The sequence below is a fragment of the Oryx dammah genome, unplaced genomic scaffold, assembly GCF_014754425.2.
Source record: "Oryx dammah isolate SB20612 unplaced genomic scaffold, SCBI_Odam_1.1 HiC_scaffold_4, whole genome shotgun sequence".
In the NCBI taxonomy this organism is placed as follows: domain Eukaryota; kingdom Metazoa; phylum Chordata; class Mammalia; order Artiodactyla; family Bovidae; genus Oryx; species Oryx dammah.
The window spans coordinates 10,272,372-10,289,147 of NW_024070188.1; positions in this window are offsets into that span (position 1 = coordinate 10,272,372).

Genomic DNA, 16,776 nt, shown 5'->3' on the forward strand with positions numbered 1-16,776 from the left:
ATGTGGCTCCAAAGCCAAGTACATGCTTAATCGTGAAATATTAGAGGCATTTTCACAAAAGGCATGAAGAAGAAGTAATGCCGGCCACCATTTGTGTTATTTACCATTTTACTACTGCTACTGGCCAAGATAATTTGCCAAGAAGAGTTAGAGGTATAAAATATCAGAAAACAGGAAGTGATTTCTTTTTTTTGCAGATTATATGATATGACTATATATTTGGAACAGCCAAGCTAATTAACTGCAAACAGTAAGAGAATTCAGTAAAGGAGCAGGGTTCAAAAAGTTAATACAGTAGTAATCACTAACTTATATATGTTAAAATAACAGAAAAAAATGACTTTATGTATCATATCACCAACAAATAAAATTAACAAGAAATGGACAAGACATTATGAAGAAAAGTTTAAAAGGCTACTGAATAATACAAAAGAAGGCATGAACAAATCAAACTGTTAGGATGACTCAATATTATAAGAAGATCGATACTACCTAACTTAATTACATATTTAATTATATCTAAACTGCAACCCACTCCAGTACTCTTGCCTGGAGAATCCCATGGAGGGAGGAGCCTGGTAGGCTACAGTCCATGGGGTCGCAAAGAGTCGGACACGACTGAGCGACTTCACTCACTCACTCACTCAGTAAGAATACCAGTCGATATCTTAAATAAGCAAGTGGATTCTGAAATTTGCATTAAAAAAAGACAGTGAAGATGCAAAAACTCTGAAAACGAAAGGAGTAAGTAGGAACAATAATCACTAGATTTTTATAAAATTATAAAATCGCACTAATTAAAACAGCACTCTGATATATGAACAGACAGAACAATTAGCTGAGATATAAACCTAAATCCATTAGGTGATTTAGGATGTTAAGAGGGTGACATTCTAATAAGTGAGAAAGGGAAGTAGTGCTGGGGAAAACGGGTAGCCATATGGGAAATATATCCACACCTTGAAGCAGGGTCATTTCTAGATGGATTAAGATGTTAAAAGTAAAAAAATTAAACATAAAAATACCTTGTGAAATGCCATGGGGGAAGTATTTTCATATAAAATATAATGTTCTAAGTTTGATACAAAATCCAGAAGTCATAAAAGAAAAGATTGATGAATTTTGGGGGGAAGGGGGCACTTGGTGCAGCGTGTGGGATCTTAGCTTCCCAACCAGGAACTGAACTCATGCCCCCTGTGTTAGAAGTACAAAGTCCTAAAAAATAAAAAAATAAATAAATAAAAATTAAAAAAAAAATAAAAAATAAAAAAAAAGAAGTACAAAGTCCTAACCACTGGACCACCAGAAAATTCCCAAGACTGATAAACTGATAATTTAAAATACACAAAACACAAGTTTCCACAGGGTGAAGCCAAAACACAAAGAAAAAATATAGTGAAAACAAAACACACACATATTTCAAATGGCTAAGATTGCTAAAATAAAGGACCTTCTACAACAGTAAGTAAAAGACCGACAGATAAATTTTAAAAAGCTCTGAGGAGTTCGCAGAAGTGAAAAAAAAAAATGGTTCTTGAACATATGAAAAGACCCTAAATCTCACTCTTAATATAAGAAAAAATGTTAAATAAAACAACACTGAGATTCTTTTTTAACCTATATTGGCATAGATCAGAGAGATAATAACACACTGGTTTGGCTATGATAAGGGAACAGGAGTTCACATGCATTCCTGCTGGGAGGCCAAATTGACACAACAATCTTTACAATTACAAAAGTCCTTGCCCTTTAACTCAGCAATTCCACTTCTAGAAATGTATCCTACAGATAATATCCTACAGATAATATATACTCACATATCTATGGACTTGGTCAAGGAAATCCTAGTCACATAAACATAGCAAACATTTGGAAATAAGCAAAATGGACAGTAACATGAAAATGGTTAAATAAATTTTGATCCATCCATACGGTAGAATCAGAAAGAATAATAATGGGCTGAAATAAATGTGCTGAAGTGGGATGAATTCCAAGATATAATGGTAAGGAAGAAAAAGAAGGAAGGAAAAAGTGGTGTAGAACAGGGCGTATAAATTTCATTGGGAAATGGATGTACATGTGAGTTTATAACATGTACATAAAAACTATATGGAAGGATACAAAAGAAATTTTTTAGTCTCTCAGCAAGAGGACAGTGGCAGAAGAGAGGCTTGCCTTTCACTCTACAACCAAAAGATGTCTTTTGAACTTTCAAGAAATGTTTTGTTTTGTTTTTTTAATCTATAGGTTGGATTTGGCCTGTGGTTTCCGACTTTGAAATCTCTTCAAAAAAAATGATTAAGCCAGAGGTGAAATTTGTTTTAATCACAAACTTACTAACTTGTCTAAATTTACATGTCTAAATGCATATATTTGCATTATGCAATCAACTTCACCCAATATGACTATTATTGCAATATAAGCACTGGAAGTCCTAATGTCCCAAATTCCAAGTCCATTATAAAGATAAACTATTTCATTATCACAGAGATGGGATTGTATTGCAGACTAACTCATACAGGGTTTTGTTTGACAATCCTTCTACCTCTGACACAATAACTGAATAGTGTAGGCTGATTCATCCAAACTGAAAAAGAAAAACCTGTTATTTAGAAACTCAAGGAAGAGGGAGGTGTGGTCAAGATGGCATAGTAGAAAGACCTTGCTCTCGCCTCCTCCCATGGGCACATCAAAATAACAACCATGTACAGATCTACTATCTATGATAACAACCTGAAGAGTAGCAGAAAAGATACAGAATAGGAAACACAAGAGAGGTAAGAGGAGCAGATGTGGCGTAGTCAAGACACACAGCCTTATGTGTAAAACCTGAAACCACAAAATTCCTAGAAGAAAACAGAGGCAGTTTTCTCCCTGACATTGGTCTTGAAATAAACAAATGGGACTATATCAAACTAAAATGTTTTTGCACTACAAAGGAAACTATCCACAAAATGAAAAGGCAGCCTACTGAATGCGAGAAGATATTTGCAAATGATATATAGGATAAGGGGTTAATATCCAAAATATATAAAAAATTCATGCCACACAACATCAAAACCAAACAATCTGATCAAAAAAGTAGGCAGAATACCTGAATAGACACTTTTTCCAGAGAAGACACACAAATGACCACCAAGCATTTGAAAGATGCTCAATACTGCTCATCATCAGGGAAATGCAAATCAAAGCCACCAGGAGATACCACCTCGTATTTGTCAATGTGGCCATCATCAAAAGGAACACAAAGAACAAATGCTGGCAAAGATGTGGAGAAAAGGGAACCCTCATGCGCTGTTGGTGGGAATGCAAATTGGTGTAGTATGAAGGCTCCTTATGAAAACAGAATTGCCATAGGAACCAGCAGGTCTACTTCTGGGTACTTAAAGAAAACAAAAATACTAATTTTAAAAGATATATTATACATCCCCATGTTCATTGCAGCATTGTTTATAATAGCCAAGATATGGAAGCAGCCTAAGTGTCCATTGATAGATAAATGTATGAAGAAGATGTGATGCATATCATATATACACATACAAGAATATTACTTAGTCTTAAAAAACATAATGAAATCTAGCTATTGGTGACAATATGGATTGGGCTTGCCTGGTAGCTCAGCTGGTAAAGAATCCACCTGCAATGCAGGAGAGCCGGTTCAATTCCTGGGTCAAGAAGATCCACTGGAGCAGGGATAGGCTACCGTCTCCAATATTCTTGGGCTTCCCTGGTGGCCCAGCTGGTGAAGAATCCACTTACAATGTGGGAGACCTGGATTCAATCCCTGGATTGGAAAGATCCCCTGGAGAAGGGAACAGCTACCTACTCCAGCATTTTGGCCTAGAGAATTCCATGGACTGTATGGTCCATGGGGTTGTAAAGAGTCAGACACGACTGAGTGACTTTCACATCAGATATTATTCTAAGTGAACTAAGTCAGAGATAGAAAGACAAATACCATGTGATTTCACTTGTGTGTGGACTCTACAAAATAAACCACATGAACAAACAAGACCGAAACAAATCCAGAGAACAAACTGGTGTTTGCCAAGGGAGTGGTTGCAGGAATGGGGAGAATGAGTGAAATAGGTTAGAGATCTTAAAAGTTACAAAGTTCTAGTTATAAATTAAGTCACAAGTATATAATATACAGCATAGGGAGTATAGTCAATAATATTGTAATAACTTTGTATTGTGACAGATGGTAACTAGACTTATCCTGGTGATCACTGTGTAGTGGATAAAAGTATCAAATCACTATATTGGACACCTAAATTTAATATAATATTGAAATCAAGTATACTTCGATTTTTAAAAAGTACGAAAAATGCAAGGAAGAGGAAAAACGAAAGAGAATAGGGGCTTACTTTACTTTGTTTCTGAAGAGGAATGTATGTTACATTTGCGCATATTTTGGAGAAGAGTTTAAAAGCATAAAGATGGATAAATAGTAAGCAATCATACAAAAAGAGAGAAAACTAATCATGTCTGACAGCATAATCCCAGAGGAAAATTTTTCTTTTTTATCAGAAGGGTCAAGAAAAATATCAGCCGGTGTTGACTCCCAAATTGCTTGATAGATTCAAATCTGTTTTTTCAGTCCCTGAATGATCCGAATTTCTCAGATTTGAATGGTTTTTGACTTTCTTGTAATGTATATATTGCCAGCTCACACAATTTCTTATATACGTTTCACTCTCAATTAAATCAGTAATGGGTTTTGACCAAAGTCTTATTTCAACATTTTTTTAGTGTCACATTTATGGAACCTGGTGCAAATGGTATCTACAGTCACCTCATTTTAAAGTTTATCTTCCCAAAAGGCTATTTCAGCTTCTCACCATATAAGCTGAAATTACACAGAGTCTCTACTGGACTGTTTGTCTCTATACTCTGGGCCATTATTTCATATAAAAGGTTTTCGGTGAAACAAGAAGCATGTTCTCTTGAACCTTGCCCTTTAATTAGCGTAAGCTCCTTGGGGACTGATAGTCTGACTTCATAGCAGGTAACAGAATGGATCTAGGCAACAATTCTAAAATGAAACATTCCTTCCAAATGTTTCAGGCCATCCTAAGCTGTGAAACGCCTGCCAACCCCCTGAGAAGATCGATAGAGTAACCACTGGGCACATAAAACAGAACCACCCACTGGAAAGTCCAGTTAACGAACAGCCACAATGGGCAATAGGTGTGTAATATAAGCACATTCTTACAGAAGAATGGGTTCCCTTTATCTGTGCTTGGACTCCAGGGGATGCGCCAGTAAACAATTAGACCAGCAAAAATTAATACCCATCAACTTTAAACTGATTAAATAGCTTCACATACTTTAGAGTATTATGGAGTTCTTGCCTTTAGGAATCAACAGAGTACTGATATTAAACACAAGCATTCTAGGGTCATCTTGAGTCACAAGCCTTTTTCTTTTTCTTTTTTAAAGAAATTCAATTCAAATCAGCAAACATTAGGTTACCTTTTGTAGAAAAAAAACTAATTTATCTTTTACTGACCAGCACACTTATTCATGTCTCTTGGCTTGCTTCATTAAATTTAATGCACATGTATCATATATTTTTTAAGAGGAAAGACATGCTTAAGTGTTACAGGCTCTTCCTAATAAATCCATCACTACACTGGGATAGGCTGCATCTATTTTGCAATTCTATACGGGGATAGAATCTCTCTTTCAACAGCAAGTTATTTATCTTCCTAACAATCTATCAAAATAAATATCTCCTAAGGTGGAGCATTATTAAATATTTTCCACAGCTAAAATTCCCCAACCCCCTTAGGCAGAAGCAATAGCTCTTTGCTCAGACATATATCATGTTGCTTCTCACCTTTTTAATGGGTGCTGTTGTTGACAGATCTTTTATTATTACCAGACTCGGACCCCCCTGAAGGTAGAGGACAGGTCTTCTTCATCTCTGAATAAGACCTGTTCAATAACCATTACGCTGGAGATGTCCAGGCAGAGAGGAGCAGAGGGTTGATGCACTTCAGACTATTTCTCCTGAGTTCCTATCCATCCCATAGCCCTGGTTCTCCTTTCTCCTCCAGTTCTATTGCTAGCTGACTCCTAGATTCACAGTATAACTTTGAATGTGGCAGCTGCTATGCAGAATGGAAATTTAGATCCATGACAGTTCAACGCAAGAAGAGGCAGCCTGGAGCACTGAAGCTACCCAGTAGCATCTGAGGTCCCTGCTGGTGACAGTCTCTCATGCTGGCCCTGCATAGACCTTCTTTATTTCTTTCACATACAACCTGTCCTCTGAACGACTTCCTCCGGTTCTACTCCGTGACTGTCTTTCCTTCCCCTACTCTAGTATCTCCATTCCTCTACTTGTGCTCAGAGCAGCCTATGGGCTAAAAGTATTGCTGAGAAGGGCTGGAAAATGACGAGCAGAGTGCTGTCACTCTTCTTTCACTTGCTCGGGACAAAAACCATTAATTGGTTTTTAAGACTCTTATTTATAACCCCCAAGTCCTACAACAGGGCTAGAGACATGTGTGTAGGGGAGCTGAAATTTGTTTGTAATCTTTAGGGAATTTTTATCCTCTTGGAAGTAAAAAGTATTAATTTATTTAAGCCTTAGTATTGAATTGTTGAAAGGGAAAAAAAGCTTACTTTTTTCCTCCTTAATCTTTCCCCACTCCCCACTTCCATCCTAACTGACTGGGAGCAACTCTCCTGGTGAACTGTGTTTAAAGTGATCAAGAGACAACATCTTGGCCCAATAAGAAAAAGTGCTTTAATTCATTAGCAATATCTTGCTAAGAAATCAAGACTAGAATATGGCAACTTACATGCTAGATATTTCCTGCATTTGCCCTACTCTCTCATCTGGTAAATTACTCTTCCAATATCCTCAAGTGTAATCATCAGGGCTTGCAAAGTTTACTTAATTTATGCCAATAATGAACTGAACTTGAGTTTGAGTTAGTTAATTACAATCGAGTATAAGCTGGCAGTATGCTAGACATGAGACATATAGAGATAACTAACCACAGTCCCTGATGTCAAGCAACAAATAGTCTAACGTCTAACAACCACAGTATTCCATTTGCTCTTCAGTAAAGCCAACCAGTAGGCAACGTTATCTATCCATAGTCTCACAGTTTAAGAGAATGGCTTGCATGGAACCATACTTTCATGTAACCATGAAATCTTAACCCTGGGCTTCCAAAAGCCTAAGCCAGTCACAAATCTTTCAAAAAGGGCTCCCCAGATTTTTTTTTTTACATTTGAAAGGGCCTAGGAGATGTAAATTCAAATAGTTAAATATTGAGTGTGCTATCCTCAAAACCAACCAAAATAAATTCAAGACTTGTTTCTTTTCAGCTGTTATTCTCTACTCCAAGGTGAGAAGGGACATTCCCCTTCATTTACCTTCCCACCCCACCCCCTTCATTAAAACCAAATGGATCCACAGGACAAGGTATTTCCTCAAGGTGCAATTCATAGACAACCTGCCTCAAAATCGAGGAAGGGAAAGTTAAAATGCAGAATTCATGGGCCCCACCCAGGAACTAATAAGGGCCCATGACTTTGCATTTTAACAATTCACCAGATGATTCATAAAGAAATTAAAGTGTAAGGATTCTCCTTTCATTCTCTGGTAATTGAGTCATGGGAAAGACCTTTCCCCATCTAGTTCTTAAAGGTGTCTAAAATATATCAGCAAAACTGGTCACATCTGTGCAGCTGCACCAGGTTGCTGTCAGTCTGGTGGACCCAGAGTAATCCTGTTCCTTGAAAACACCATGCACACAGAGGCCGGATGGATGGATGTCTGTTGTGTGGTGATTCGAGGCCTATTTACAGATGGAGCATAGAGCTTAACCCTCAGAGGGCCTCTGGCAGCCAGGTCCTGGACTTCACAGGATGGGCAGAAGCTGCTGTAGCCCCTTTCCAGCACCAGACCACCTGCCTTGCTAATTGTTGACGGATATTTCTGGCTCTGGCAGGGCAGTTTCCCAAGTGCCAGGGAGGGGATTTCTGCCTGTATCTCTGGCTGGTGCTGCTCAAAGCCGAGCACCCATCCTTGCTCCTGCCCTGCTGGATTGATAGCAGACACAAAATACGGGCAAGCTGAAAGTTAAACATGGCCACTGAGGGAAAGCCTCCTGTCTGCTGATTTTCCATGGTTCCTTTTTAAGAAAGAAGAACTCAGAGATAAATAGAGAAAAATCATTCTCTTGCTGTTTTCAAATATCTACCCTTTAACTTTGTTTAACCTCAGTAATTGCCTGAGTTGAGACTACTTTTAAACCCAGGTTCAAGTTAAATGCTAAGTTCTCTATTTGATTTGATTCACTCTAGATTTCCTTTCCTACTACCTCAGTCATTTTCATTCAGGCACCCTTATTTCACATCACACCTTTGACACTCATATGAAAAGCCCCTATGCTAATACTGGTATAGAATGAAAAGACCTGGATTTGTGTATTTCCAAAGTATTTGTAAGCCTCTCACGCTTCTAGCAAATATACTTTACCAGGCATGTTCAGAACATGATTTTGTACAGTGATCCTACTTTTTCCAGAACTGTAAAGAAAGATCTATAGCTAATGAAAGAATTAAAAGATCAGAGCTGAAAATGACTAGAATTTAGTAGACAATCCTCATTTTGCAATGAAAGAAACTGGATTCTGTAGCGTGAACTCAAAGCTTCCTTCCAGCACTGAAACTGTGATTTGCCAAGTCTGGCAGAGGCCAACTTGAAGAGCTGGCACTCTTCACCATCAGGGTTCCCACAGAGGCCCGTAGCATCCCGCAGAGAACATCTGTGTCTCTACCTGCCTGGCTCTTTTCTCCGGCCACAGGAGCACACGGAGCTTATGCATGGGTAAGGGGCAGATTTGGGGAGTTTTTTTGCTTCTGGACAAGCTCTCAGTCAAAGACGCAGGAAATTAGATTAAACAGTTCTTCACCCTCCGATGACACAACCCTAAGGTATGCTTTACACCTTTTCCTTGAAACAAGTTACCCTGTAATACACCCTGTGTTGGCTTCCTTTACCTACTTCACTCCCTGCCATGCTTACCCTCCCTTCCACTCAAATTGTTGCCTCAAGGTGTAATTTCTGGCAGAGCCCACCCTAATGCCCAAGGTGCCATAACTATGGTGGAAAGGGAAAACCAAGCTAGTTTGGTTTTTCCTTTTTTAAAAGACAAATATACTGGGGGACACAGAGGAAATCAATAGTTCCATCTCAAATAGTGTGAGAGGTTTTCATACAGTTCTTAACAAGTGCCAAGTTTTCAGGCACTTCTTAATACTAGGGTGTTATTCAACCAGGAAAGTGTGGAAAAAATGGAACCCTCCAACATTGTTGGTGGGGATACAAGTTGGTACAGCCACTGTGGAAAAGAGTATGGTGGTTCCTCAAAAAACTAAAAATAGAGCTACCATCTGACACAGAAATCCCACTCCTAGGCATATATCTGGAAGGGCAAAAAGATACATGGACCCCTATGTTCATAGCAGCACTATTTCACAATAGTCAAGACACTGAATAACCTAAATGTCCACTGATGGATGAATGGATAAAGAAGATGTGGTACCTAAATAAAACAGAATATTCAGTCAGTTCAGTTCAATTGCTCAGTCATGTCTAGCTCTCTGCAACCCCATGGACTGCAGCATGCCAGGCCTCCCTGTCCATCACCAACTCTCAGAGTTTAGTCAAACTCATGTCCATTGAGTCGGTGATGCCATCCAACCATCTCATCCTCTGTTATCCCCTTCTCCTCCTGCCTTCAATCTTTCTCAGCATCAGGGTCTTTACAAATAAGTCAGTTCTTCATATCAGGTAGCCAAAGTATTGGAGTTTCAGCTTCAACATCAGTCTTTCCAATGAATATTCAGGACTGATTTCCTTTAGGATGGACTGCTTGGATCTCCTTGCTGTCCAAGGGACTCTCAAGAGTCTTTTCTGACACCACAGATCAAAAGCATCAATTCTTCAGTGCTCAGCTTTCTTTATAGTCCAACTCTCACATTCATACATGACTACTGGAAAAACCATAGCTTTGACTAGATGGACCTTTGTTGGCAAAGTAATGTCTCTGCTTTTTAATATGCTGTCTAGATTGGTCATAGCTTTTCTTCCAAGGAGCAAGTGTCTTTCAATTTCATGGCTGCAATCACCATCTGCAGTGATTTTGGAGCCAAAAAAAAAAAAATCTGTCACTGTTTCCACTGACTCCCCATCTATTTGCCATGAAGTGATGGGACCAGATGCCATGATCTTAGTTTTCTGAATGTTGAGTTTTAAGCCAACTTTTTCATTCTCCTCTTTCACTTTCATCAAGAGGCTCTTTAGTTCTTCTTTGCTTTCTGCCATAAGGATAGTGTCATCTGCATATCTGAGGTTATTGATATTTCTCCCAGCAATCTTGATTCTAGCTTGTGCTTCTTCCAGCCCAGCGTTTCTCATGATGTACTCTGCATAGAAGTTAAATAAGCAGGGTGACAATATATAGCCTTGATGTACTCCTTTCCCGATTTGGAACCAGTCTCTTGTTCCATGTCCAGTTCGAACTGTTGGTTCTTGATCTGCATACAAATTTCTCAGGAGGAAGGTCAGGTGGTCTGGTATTCCCATCTCTTGAAGAATTTTCCACAGTTTGTTGTGATCCATACAGTCAAAACCTTTGGCATAGTCAATAAAGCAGAAATAGATATTTTTCTGGAAATCTTTTGCTTTTTTGATGATCCAGCAGATGTTGGCAATTCAATCTCTGGTTCCTCTGCCTTTTCTAAATCCAGCTTGAACATCTGGAAGTTCATGGATTATGTACTGTTGAAGCCTGGCTTGGAGAATTTGGAACATTACTTTGTTAGCATGTGAGATGAGTGCAGTTGTGTGGTAGTTTGAACATTCTTTAGCATTGCCCTTTGGGATTGGAAGGAAAACTGATCTTTTCCAGCCCTTTGGCCACTGCTGAGTTTTCCACATTTGCTGGCATATTGAGTGCAGCACTTGTAAAGCATCATCTTTTAGGATTTGAAACAGCTCAACTGGAATTCCATCAGTTCCACTAGCTTTGTTCATAGTGATGCTTCCTAAGGCCCACTTGACTTCGTGCTCCAGGATGTCTGGCTCTATGTAAGTGAGAACACTATCATGGTTATCTGGGTCATAAAGATCTTTTTTGTATAGTTCTTATACAATAGTTCTTATATACATCTCTTTTGTATAGTTCTTCTGTATACCTCTTCTTAATATCTTCTGCTTCTTAATATCATTTGCTTCTGTTGCCACGTGAGAGTAAAGCATAACAATTCTGTAGGTGTCTTCAGAATTAATACTTGGTCTGAATAAGCCCAGTGTCTCTATTTGGTTCACTATGTTTCAGTTTGGCTTTAACCAAGACACTTTTGCAATGATATTTTGTTCAATTTGTGATGGAGTAATCCTACAAATACTTGATTGAAAACTTGAGTTTTTATCTTTTGTTTTTACTAACCTGGTATTTGATAACACTTCAGTCTCTGTAACGATATACAATTTTTATCAAATAGGTTTTCTGGGCAAGCTGTGGGTTTTCAAAACAAAGGCCTGTCCCTCTTCCATTGTTATATTGATGGATATTTAAGATAGAAAAAAAGGATTTCCAATTTGAGCCTCTGCTCCATGGAGTCTGAGGTCACTGAAAAGATTAATTTAGGATGAAAAATGTAGTAATATGGTATATTGGTACAATTTTCTTCCCAAGGAAAGATATTAAATATCTTTTAAAAATTGTCATTGCTGTAGCAACACTGACAGAAGAAAAACATTTATATCCACGTTTTTCAGAACAAACCAAGACACTAAGGATTGCAAGTGAGCAAGTGAATTGCTGAGACCACTCTGAGCCAAAAGTGTAAGTAAAAATGGGCTGCAGGACACTAATTTCAGATCATGTTATCTAGATAAAAAATATGACTATTTAATCTCACTACCAAATAGAAGTGGATTTATCCCCAACTCAGCGAAGCTTCAACTTCAGTACCCTCAATATGCATGCGTCACTTCTAGAGCCCTGGGTGACCCCTGCCATAGGATCTCACACGGTGATACAATTTTGTAAAGTTTGCAAAAGTACAAGGACCTTCCCAGATTTTATAAGCTTCAGATTCTACAAATTTGGAATCTTTTCTTCTGCTGGGTCTATATGAACATTAGCTGTACTTGCCAGCTGAAAACTTACCCTACAACTCATAAACCCACCAAGAAGTTTTCTTTTCCCAGAGACTTTTTTTAAAATTTATTTATTTTTAACTGAAAGACAATTGCTTTACAATATTGTGCTGGTTTCTGCCATATATCAACATGAATCAACCATAGGTATACATATGTCCCCTCCCTCTTGAACCTCTTTCCTGCCTCCCACCCCATCCAGTCCCTTTAGGTTTCCACAGAGCCCAGCTCTGAGCTCCCTGAGAGAGCAAACCCCCGCTGGCTGTCTGCTTTATGTGTGGTCGTGTATGTTTCCATCCTACTCTCTCCATTTGTCCTGCCCTCTCTTTCCCCCAGCCTCTTTGTCCATGAGTCTCTTCTCTATGATGTCTTCACCAAAGAGATGTTTTATTACAGCATTAGCTCAAGCCTCACAGCACCTCCCCAAATAATGACATCACTAATCCATGGATCTCAAGAAAATATTTTACAATTACTCTGAACCTTTGTGAGAAACTTAGGAAGCTTTAGTGCATCAGTGAGAAGTTAACATCTGTGGGTTCCTACTGAGATCTGAGGTTTAAATCAATTAGCAGTAACCTGGACTCTGCGATGAGCTTTCATAGAGAAGAAGCATATGCTAATGTTTTCAATTAAAAATACACTCTCCTATAAAGAACATCTACCCAGCATTCTCCTTCTTTTGCCCATGTGATTTTATTGTATACTGCACTCTAAAAGTGATTATGGGACTCATGGAGACAATGAACTCCAAAAGAAAATATTTCTTTATAAGAAGACGTAACTCTTTGAATCCCATTTTTTGTGTGTGAACTTTAAGTTGTTTAGTTCTTTTTATCTTTGCTTTTTTATGAGCCCCTGTAGCTTTTTCTTCATTCTCCACTCCCAAGTCCCAGCCAAAGCACTGTATAAAAAGAGATGAGTCCTAATTTAATAATAGGACCCTAGTGTTACCATGCTTCCAGGCTGAAGGATAGACATGGAGAGGAGCTGGCAACTCAACCTTCTCTCCAACTCTTCATACTGTAGTAATGTTGCGAAGTCTCCTGCATGGGTTTCATTATCAATAATAATAGCTAACATTTATTGAGTTCAGATTATAAACCAGGCACTACCCTAAGAACTTGACATATATTATCACATGTGAGCCACTCAATAAATCTAGAGGGTTGTTGTTGTTCAATTGCCAAGTCAAGTCCAACTCTTTGAACCCCAACCCTATGTGATCTTCAACTCTTTGCAGCATGTCAGGCTTCCCTGTCCCTCACCATCTCCTGGAGTTTGCCCAAGATCATGGCCATTGAGTTGGTGATGCCATCCAACCACCTCATCCTCTGTCATCCTCTTCTCCTTCTGCCTTCAATCTTTCCTAGCATCAGGGTCTTTTCCAATGAATCAGGTATTTGAATCAGATAGCCAAGGTATCAGAGCTTCAGCTTCAGCATCAGTCCTTCAGAGGATTCAGAGTTGATTTCCTTTAAGATTGACTGGTTTAATCTACTTATTTTCCAGGGAACTCTCAAGAGTCTTCTCCAGCACCACAGTTCAAAAGCATCAATTCTTCAGTGCTCAGCCTTCTCTAGGGTCCAACTTTCACATCTGTACATGACTACTGGAAAAACCATAGCTTTGACTAGATAGACCTTTGTTGGCAAAGTGATATCTCTGCTTTTTAACATGCTGTCTAGGTTGGTCATAGCTTTTCTTCCAAGGAGCAAGTGTCTTTCAATTTCATGGCTGCAGTCACCATCTGCAGTGATTTTGGAGCCCAAGAAAATGAAGTCTGTTACTTTTTCCATTTTTTTCCCCATCCATTTGCCATGAAGTGATGGGACCAGATGCCATGTTTTTTGAATGTTGAATTTTAAGTCAACTTTTTCACTCTCCTCTTTCACCTTCATCAAGAAGCTTTTTAGATCCTCTTCACTTTTTGCCATTGGGGTGGTGTCATCTGCATATCTGAGTTTATCAATATTTCTCCTGGCAATCATGATTCCAGCTTGTGCTTCATCCAGCCTGGCATTTTGCATGATGTACTCTGCATATAAGTTAATAAGCACTGTGACAATATACAGCCTTGACAAACTCCTTTGCAAATTTTGAACCAGTCCTTCAATCTTCCCTCAAGTAGTTTCTTCGCTGCTACTCCTTTGATTAGCAACTGTTGGAATCCACCCTTTGAAACTCAGGGAAGGTCACAGAGGCTGGAGTCTTACCTATAAGAAATGGAGGGTCAGAAAAGCCACTGTGCCAGAGAGTCCCAAGGGTCCCCACTCAGTTTCAACATCTGTTATTTGCAGCCAAAGAGTTCTAAAAGTGAAAGTCACTCAGTCATGTCTGACTCTTTGCAACCCCATGGACTATACAGTCCATGGAATTCTCCAGGTCAGAATACTGGAGTGGGTAGCCGTTCCCTTTTCAAGGGGCTCTTCCCAACCCAGGGACCAAGCCAGGTCTCCCACATTGCAGGCAGATTCACCACACAACTAAATCTTTATACACCAAAGCCTAAGCTTTTAACTATGAAAAATTTTCATTTTTATTCATGTTAATGGAGGCACAATATAAAAAGTGTAAACTGTGACACTAATAACATAAAGGGTGTATGTGTAGAGTGGAATAAAAATGTAGAGTTTTTGTATGCGACTGAGGGTACATTTCTATCAGCTTAAAACAGACTGTTAAAATTATAAGATGTCTTATATAATTCTCATGGTAACCACACAGAAAATACCTACAGAAAATACATAAAGATAGAAAAAGAGTAATAAAAGAGTATCAGTACAAAACATCAATGAAACACAAAGGAAGATAGTAAGAGAGGAAAAGAGAAATAAAAGAACTACTAGACAGAAAATGGCAAAAGCAGTCCTTCCCTATCAATATTTACTTTAAACATTTGTTTAAATGAATTAAATTCCCCAGTAAAAAGACATAGAATAGCTGAATGGATACAATACAATGCTCAATTATATGCTTTCTACAACAGACTCACTTTAGAGTTAAGGACACACATAGGCTAAAAATAAAGGAATGGAAAGAGACATTCCATTACAAATACTAAACAAAAACATGAGTGGTTATCTACTTCAGGCAAAATACATTTTAAGTTAAAAATAATCCTAAGAAGAAGAAGAAGGATATAATATCATGGTAAAAGGGTTAATTTATCAGGAAAATTAACAGTTATATATATATCCACCACCAGAGCATCTAAATATATAAAGTGAACATTGACAGAACTGAAGGGGAAATGGTGGTGCAATAATTGTAGGAGACTTCATAACCCCAGGTAGAAGTGTCTACAAAGAAAGAGCAGTTTTGAACAATACTATAGACCAATGAAGCTAACAGACAGACAGAGAATTCTGCCCAACAGCAGCAGAATATATATTCTCTCAAGCACATATAAAACAGTATTGAGGATAGATTACATATCAGGACACTTAACAAATTTAAGAACACTGAAATCATGCCAAATATATTTTCTTTTTTTTTTTTTTAAGAAATTAAGTCTTTATTGAATTTGTACAATATTGCTTATGTTGTTTATGTCCTGGTTCTTGGCCATAGGGCATATGGGATCTTAGCTCCCTGACCAGGGATCGAACCTACACCCTCTGCATTGGAAGGTGAGGTGTTAACCACTGGACCAGCAGGGAAGTCCCCAAATATATTTTCTTATCACAGTGATATTAAATTATAAATCAATAACAGAAGGATCACAGGGGAATTCACAAATATGTAGAAATTAAACAACACACTCCTAACAAAACAATGGATCAAAGCAGAAGTCAAAATGGAAATCAGATAGTGTCTTGAGACAAATGGAAACAAACAGACAACATTCCAAGATGTATGGGATGCATCAAAAGCAGTCCTAAGAGGGAGGTTTTTAAAAATAAACATCTACATTAAAAAAGAAGAAATATCTCAAATAGACAATCTAATGTTACACCACAAGAAACTAGAAAAAGAAGAATAAACTAAGAACAAAGTTGGCAAAAGGAAAGAAATAAGAAAGATTAAAGTAGAAATAAACACAGACTAGAAAAACAATAGGGGAAAAAATTAACATAGACTGGAAAAATAATAGGAAAAAATCAGTAAAACTAAGAGCTAGTTTAAAAAACAAAGTTGATAACCCCTTAGCTAGACTAAAAAGAAAAGAAGACACAAATAAAATCAAACATGAATAAGCAGACATTATAACTTATGCCGGAGATACACAAAGAATCATTAAAAAAAAAAAACTAGTATGAATAATTCTATGCCAACAAACTGAAGAACCTAAAAGAATGGGATAAATTCTTAGAAACAAACAACCTACCAAAACTGAATTATGAAGAAACAGAAAATCTGAATAGACCAATTACTAGTAAGGAGATTGCATCAATAACAAAACCCTCCCAGAAAAGAAAACCTCAGGACCAAATGGTTTCATGGCTGAATTCTACCAAACATTTAAAGAAGAATTAACACCAGTCCTTCTCAAACTCTTCCAAAAAGCTGAAGAAGAGGGAACACTCCCAAACTCATTTTATGAGGCCAGCATTATCCAGATACCAAAGTTAGGAAAA